Raw genomic sequence first — 8413 nt, 5'->3', positions numbered from 1 at the left:
TGGATTAAATAATCAGTCTATAACCAATATGGTGCTGATATGTGCATCCCTACAATGAATTTGTAGTAAAAATGTATTAAACCTGAGCACTACTCTCTTATTGGCACTATGAAATTAGCCAAAATATTTAATACTTCAATGCACAAGGGGCAAAAACTATCTAGATCGGAATGACTCAAAGTCTGTGAAAATCTGCAGGGCTTTCTGCACAGTTCTGCAACCTCATTTAAGTTTTGAACTCTTGATTTACGACACTTAACCAAAGTTTCAAACACAGAAAGTAACAGCTCGTGCCTGAAAACTTGCTGTCTAATCTAACAAAAGGCCATGTTTGGAATTGGTGCCGTTCAAGTGGAAGCCGACTGGATTTTCCACTATAATAGTCAAGGACCTGGCAGTTTCCCAGAATGAGGCAAGTCTTAGACTAATTAAGGCTGTCAATGGAGGCTCTCCTTTTATTCACGAACCGGGTTTAATCCCCGCTTGCCCCATTTGCTCCAGAGGGAGCGCCCGCCTGGGTTCAGGCCAAATCTCTATCCATACAGTAGAGCATTTCTGTGGGTTTGACACGGATGCCATCGCTCTGTCTTGAGGGGGAAAGCACTGGCTGTAATGTTACGCCACAGTTTCAGCCCGCGCTGATAGCATGTTATGCTTGTAACGAGACCCTCTGAAGCAAAAGCCGGAGATCTTGTTCTCCTGCGGGCGAAGGTTTTGTGTGCATGTGCAAGAGTCCCTCCCACACATTCCAGTGTCTTATTTTCCCTAGAACACTGACTTTTTTTTTTACCCAGAATCCATCTGCGTGACCAGAACGAAGCTGAGGAAATGGTTTTCTGCCCATCAGCAGATGGTATGAAAAAGAGAGGGAAAAAGATGGAGGAAGTGAAAGAACAAGAATGGGGAGGAAGACTTTCTTGGTGTAGTCAGTGTACAGAGGTGTATGGCGCTGGAGCGACGATAAGGCCGTATGCTGCATAAAGATCCCCAGACGGCACAGATCTGTGGCCAGCTGTTGATTAGCAAGCATGAGAATGAATGCGATCTCACCTTATGCCCATCATTTCCCATGATGCTGTTGTAATCTGATGTATCTCAGCCCTTAGGGGGATTGGGGGACTTAAAACTACTCACTCGACTTCACACGTCATCAAGATGGCATAATAGCAAGATTAAACCAAAGATGAGACCTCTTAGGACTGACTCACATGCCTAAAGACAATGAGCTGCTGACAGTGTAAAGTGAAAATTAAAAACTGATTAAAAACTACTATTATGGTCGATACATATAAGCCAATAATTATTTGCATGCTATAAATCTATTCTACTTTGTTTAAAAAAAAAATTCATTACACAGAAATATACATAAATACTTGTTTTACACATAAAAATTTGTTTTGAAATTTGCTATAAAAATAATGATTACAATTAATAAATGTTAAAAAAGCTTGTATGCTGCATCAAAATATGCTGCAGAAATATTACAAAAATTAAATAAAAAAATTAACTGATTTTTAATAACATTTTATATTATTTTGTCTAAATAAATTAAAAACATAGATCCCCAGACGGCACAGATCTGTGGCCAGCTGTTGATTAGCAAGCATGAGAATGAATGCGATCTCACCTTATGCCCATCATTTCCCATGATGCTGTTGTAATCTGATGTATCTCAGCCCTTAGGGGGATTGGGGGACTTAAAACTACTCACTCGACTTCACACGTCATCAAGATGGCATAATAGCAAGATTAAACCAAAGATGAGACCTCTTAGGACTGACTCACATGCCTAAAGACAATGAGCTGCTGACAGTGTAAAGTGAAAATTAAAAACTGATTAAAAACTACTATTATGGTCGATACATATAAGCCAATAATTATTTGCATGCTATAAATCTATTCTACTTTGTTTAAAAAAAAAATTCATTACACAGAAATATACATAAATACTTGTTTTACACATAAAAATTTGTTTTGAAATTTGCTATAAAAATAATGATTACAATTAATAAATGTTATTTTATTTAATATCATATTATTTTGTCTAAATAAATTAAAAACATAACACTATAACTAGCACTCCAACATTATAAAGTATGATATGAAAATTACACTATAATTATAACTACACTATTACTTTATAAATTATGATATTAAAATTGTGAAATCTGCTTTAAAAATAATGGCAGATACCAATAAATAAATAAATACAATTTTAAAAATGTGCTATATATTGTGAAATGTGCTATAGAAACATTAGACAAAAAAAGTAAAAATATACAGAATTATTTCTTATTATTTAAAATTTTGTAAATAATTTTTTTTTTTTTTTAACAAAACACTAACTGGCATCCCAACATAATAAAGTACAATATGAAAAATGGATACTCATTTTTAGATATGAAATATTACATTTAGCAATGTTATTAAATTATTTGTAATTTTAACATGTAAAAATTGAGGAAATAAGCATGCACAATTAAACATAAAATATCTATACTGAAATAAAAAAACAATATTTGCTGATAACCGATATGGTACCGATATATTGTGCATTCCTAATCAAACATATTGCATGTATAATAGAAACAGGACTCTATGGAATCCATTCTATTTTTTCTCAAAGTCCATGTTTTCTATTATAATTGTTCCATTTTAATAGTTTAATTAAATTTCAATTAACAACACGGAATTTAATTTAATCATTTATAAAATGAAATTAACAATAATGTCCTACTAGTGTCTTTATTTATTTATTTATTTGGTGTTGTCTATTTTAATTTTTCTGGATTCTGTGTTTTATGATTTAATGACTTTATTAAAAAAAAAACAAGAAAAAAAAAACACCTTGGTAAATCACACATAAATGTGGAGCGGGAGTGTCCAATGAGATTTAGCTGTGGGCAAAACAAAGCATTCAGGTTTACACTTAACAACATGTCTGTCACTTGGTTGGTCAGAAAACCTGAAAGTCACAATTTATTCCATCACATCTACTTTACCTATTTATTAGAGCATGCACTGTTAAATTGAAAACTATGAGAAGAATCTAAAGTAGAGGCTTCAATGTCGCTCTCCGGACTGAAACATCAGGACTGGGTTAAGAAACACTTGCCAAACTTTTTCATAATATCCGTGCAAGAAGGCCATTTCAGAGCAGCCAGACTCAACACACCGGTACAAGAAAAAGCATCCAACTTTTCCAAGAATCTCCAATATCAACATGCATTACTTTAAGTGCAGAGCAGCCTGACATGCTGAAGGCAACAAAAATGACCAAAGACGCCCAGACTCAAGCTGGCAACATGACCACATGCTTAAAAGGCCTTTAATCGGCCAAACCACAGGGGGAAAAAGGGAAGTACGGTGCCATTTCTTCTTTGGCAAACTATTCTGAATAATTCGTTGTTGATGGAAAACCAGGCCCCTCAGAAAAAAGGAAGTCACGGGTGCCACAGCAGAAGAAAAAGGTGAATGTATGACATTAAACATCACCATCCTGTTTTCCTCCAGGCTAACATCAGACAAATGCTACTTCTTTATTTAGCTTTTGATAAACAAGTGCTCTGGCCAAGTGCTTTCCCTGACAGCCCTGCAGGTGATTGCGGGTAATTGATGATTTCTGAGCATAAAACACAGGGACATTCGGAAGGTGAATGAAATCATTCAGCTCCGTGCGGAGAGGACATTCATCACGCATTTCGCAGCTCAGATAAGGGACAGTCGCTCTATACTAAATGCTCGCAGGACGGCAGATAAGCCCAAGAGCTGTAGGCAGGAGCAGGACCTGATTTCACGCCGGCTACGTGGAGTGTGTGTGTGCAGATGGTGTGTATTTATGAAAACGCTGCCTTTCACTGTTGGGGTTGTTCTTTTCACCACACCGCACCCACCCTCGGCTCCGTTGCCCCCACATGGAGAACGATCCCGGCTAATCTGGCACGTTTGTTTAAAGCATTTAATGAGGATAATCCCCCAGGATGTCTCCTCCCTTTCACTGCATAGAAATACAGAAGAGCCCAATAAAGACGCAATTTAGAGGCAGAACAAGGCGGTACAATGTGAGAGACGCACAACTTCAGAGCCCCGGCTGAAAGGAGCCAGTGTGCCGAGACAAACAGCAGGGTTTACACAGTTAAAGACACAGAAAGAGCTCGTCCGGACCTGTTGTACTCTGTACTCAAGCGCACATGCGATGCAAGTGAATAATGTCCTCTGATGTTAGACACGCACAGTTTAACCTGATACAAACAGAACAGACAACTAGTGGTTGTGAAACACAACACTGTGGTCTTAGAAGAGCAGAGCAAAGACAAAGAAACACTATTAGCCAGATCCAACCCATTAAAAATCCATCATGTCCATTTAAGACAAATCAAGGTCATAACTAGTAGTCTACACATATGGGATTATAAATAATTAAATTAAATGGCAATTGAGACACAAAAAATGCTTCATTTGGCATAATGTTTGACTAAATTTCACTACAAATATTTGGGAAAAAGACTAGCTAAGTAGGCTGTTTTGGAAGTACATAACTTACTATGTATTCGGGACACACAAGAATCGGACATATAGGCCTACTCGTCAACCATCAAGAAATACTTTATAGTTAATATTACTACTAAATTTGAAATGGTTACTTAAAGGCAAAAACTATAAATTGTTGGCGGCAACAATGGAACAGTTACTCACCACTACTGGGATAGTGACTGGAGTAGCAAAAAGACTAACTGATAGTCATTATTATTGCAGGAATACAAACTAGCAGTGTGCGATTAATGTGGGTTTCGGTTCTGAACACCTCAAAATAAGTCAAAACAAAAAGGTTGACGGTCTTAAAAAATATAAGTACATGTACGTTTTAACAGCTTTTGTAAATGTTTCAGGAACCATAAAAGTAAGAGTAGTCCAACTTAACTTACTATGAATACACAGGCTACTAACTGGGCGCGAATATTGGTAGTTTGGGTAGTCTGCACCCCTCAAAATAAGTCAAAACAAAAGTTAGGTGTCTAAAAACTAAGTATTAATTTTTCATACAAGTATATATAGGTTTAAATAACTTTTCAGTACCACAAAAAAAAGATTTGCCTAAAAGTTAGTCAGGGTGCTAAACGGATGCCCGTCGCTTACACTTGACGTTCCTATTGCAACAATACGCCGCTCGAGCACTTTCCGTTATCATTATCGGACAGTATATAGACAAAGTAGCCTAAGTACTAGTCATTGCTAATCAGTTTAACATAGATTTACAAACAAACACAAAACGTCTTCAAGATAGCTGACGGTTAGCGCCAGGCGCGCCACAAGACATTGGCGTTACTGCGCGAGACGAACCTCAACCGATTGCATAGACCCTCCTAAAAGTCACACACTAGTTCGTACACGGCATACTAGAGTCTGTTGAATACTTACTAGTGAAATTATAAAACATTACCTACTAATATTAAATAAAAGTAAGCTACTAAGGACATAAATAACGATAAGTTTCTAGCAACGAATGTTAAAACGGCTACCGACAACACATGAGCACAGTCGGTACATCATCTCACATGCAACATGCGTCTCAGTCCGGGATACGCGTCCCGTCTGAAACCGAACACAACCTAGAACTGCTGGAAGGTACAACGCACAATATTCCACGTCAAACACAGACTCTCACCTTGGCAGCGGTTGCAGCGTCCAGACCACGGATTCCCTTTAGATTGAGAGGAATAGATTCCCGGTGCACGGAAAGTTCACGTCACTCACGCGCGGAGCGACAAGAGATCTGCGGTTCCGAGATTCCCGTTACCGACTAACACACTGAACGCTAGCTCCACGCCCAGGTATCTGATCACATGATGCATCCAGGTGTGACTGTAACACACACGTACATCTACACACACCTGGAGGTCTGATCGCGCTCGCCTCCTCCTGCCCGGTTACTCGAGAACGGAGGAACGGAGCTGATGGATGTGTATGTGTGTGTGTGTGTGTGTGTGTGTGTCTCCTCCCCTTCCCCGCGCTGAGAGCTTTAAACCACAGAACCAGCAAAGACCTGATGGAGGAGAGAGCTCGATTTTAAAGTGCTTTTAATCTAGTGTAGATTGGTGAAAAGAGCATATCTTCCAAATTCAATGATTACTTTTAAAGCTAGTCTGGCACTTATACAAGTACCATGGTATTACTATGTTTGTTTGTTTTTTGCCATGGTATCATGCTGATACTATGTTGTTTTAGACATGTACAATGACATTTTCATGACGTGTACCACCATAATATTTTAAGTGCCTTGGAATAATATAAATACCATAGTAATGAAAATGGTACTATGATATGAAAGTACCATAGTACTTTTTGTAATTGAACACTTACAATTGAAGATCTATCTTATCATCAATTTACAATTGAATTGAACATACACACAAAAGTGCCACAATCATGAATGACCATAGTATATGTCAAAGTACCATAGTGCTTTCTGTAAATAAATACAAAAATAACTATCTATCTATCTATCTATCTATCTATCTATCTATCTGTACCATGTTTTATATGAAAGTACCATGATATTACCCTGTGATACCATGGCACCCCAACTGTTTATGCTATTTTAATTAGATTTATTTGTGTTTTTATATTTTGTGTTATGCAGCACAGTCAGCATTCAGCAGAACTCAAACAACTTTCACTTTTCTGACAGATCCAACTCCGTCGAGTGTGTTATCTGTCAACAGTTCAAGTCACCTGTGAAAGTGTAACAGAGTCGCATCCATCTCCCCGGAGTGGGCCACGGTGTAGTTTATTCCTGTCAGGGGACGTACAATAAATTATCCTATTTCTGTCACCCTGTGTGGGGAAGCAAAATATGAAGTGTTCAATCAAACACGAGATGTCAAACCCAGATCTCTATATAGGATTATGGGGCTGTAAATTTGAGAGCTGTTTCTAAATGCTGTCCGCCAGCATTCTTGTTCAGGGCCCAAGAGACTCCAAACAGGTCGTTACATGTACTGGATATCCAGATGTCATCTCCAGATCAATTTCCACGTGAGGGAAGAGAAAATTAAACCTAGTTAAGGACCATTAAGGTCTTTTGCATTATTTTTATAAACGATTAAGCCCCAATTCTCACTACCATAAATGGTCTAGATGTTTTACTTTTAAGTTTTTATATTTTATTTCTTTCATTTTTTAAAGATTTAAATATAAAAAATTACATTTTGCATTAATAATATGTGTCAAATATATATTATATTATATTATAAACATTAATAATATAATATAATGTCAAATATATTATACTTAATATTTTATTATATAACAAAAAACTAAAAATAAATATATCAATTGTATTTTAGAGAACATGATTTTTTGCATTGTGCATATTTAATATTATTTGAATAATATAATACAGTTCCTATTACAGAGAATGAGATTGAAATTTGTATTATTTATTTATTTTTTCATCTTTTTGCATTACAGTAATGAGAATGGGAGGAAGGATGTGTTTAACTGTGTTGAAAGTTAATGCCACAGAGCCAAAAAAAAAAAGAATTATAAAATGTCAATTTATATTTTATATTCATATCGGAATATTATTTAAATAATAAAATATAATTCCTATTTACAGAGACTTTGCATTACAGTAATGAAAATGGGAGGAGGGATTTGCTTAATTGTCATTAAATAATGTCACAATGCAAGAAATAAGCAAATATAAATGATTACTTTTTATTTTACATTATTATTATAACATTGTTTAAATAATATCATTGCTACTACAGAGAATGAGATTTCTTTGCGTTATGGTAATGAAAATGGGAAGAGTGATATGATTAATTGTCATAAAAATAATGTCACAATGCAAAAAAATCATATAAAAAATGTATATAAAATTACTTTGTTTTACATTAATATAATATTATAAAGAATTAGGAGGGATATGCTTAATTGTCACATATTTTCTTTGGGCAAAATATTATTTTATACTTTTGATGTGGGGTTGGGGGGGGGGGATATGATTTGGACGTGTTCTTTAAGTTATGTTTTATAAGATTCATCTCTTTATTTTGACTGAAACCTGTAGCTGTACAGAAACAAAGAGGCCGAGACCCAGAACCTCATTGTCTACACATTTGGTGAGTGATTTATGGTTATGCAAATATGCATTTCTGGGAAGAGAGCAGCCACTGCCCCAAAGACTCATGGGATGAATCAAGAGTGGCTGCCCCGAGTCAGACTTAAAGCTGAGGCAGCTGTACACAAGATGGCAGTTAGAGAGAGAGACAGGGAAATGAAAAAGAGAGATCGAGTAATGAGATTTGTGCAGAGAAACGGCCTTCACTGGCAACCGTGTGAGTGATGAGTAACAGGCCAGAGCAGACAGACACATGTGCGACTGGATTACTTTAAGTGTGACTGAATT

General features: G+C 36.4%; 1 protein-coding gene across 1 annotated transcript in view; it reads right to left on the bottom strand.

Annotated features, from left to right (window-relative positions):
* Window positions 1-5945, bottom strand: part of LOC107686965 (plexin-B2-like) — a gene marked incomplete at its 3' end in the record, with an annotated part of 171579 nt that extends 165634 nt beyond the window's left edge. Inside the window, exon 1 of the mRNA XM_016484089.1 lies at window positions 5666-5945. The remainder of the gene's footprint in view (window positions 1-5665) is intronic.
* Between the last annotated feature and the right edge of the window lie 2468 nt (window positions 5946-8413).

This window comes from Sinocyclocheilus anshuiensis, unplaced genomic scaffold (assembly GCF_001515605.1).
Source record: "Sinocyclocheilus anshuiensis isolate Anshui unplaced genomic scaffold, SAMN03320099.WGS_v1.1 scaffold1765, whole genome shotgun sequence".
NCBI lineage: Eukaryota > Metazoa > Chordata > Actinopteri > Cypriniformes > Cyprinidae > Sinocyclocheilus > Sinocyclocheilus anshuiensis.
The sequence above is the reverse complement of the archived record's forward strand: the minus strand, read 5'-3'. Positions and strand labels throughout refer to the sequence as shown.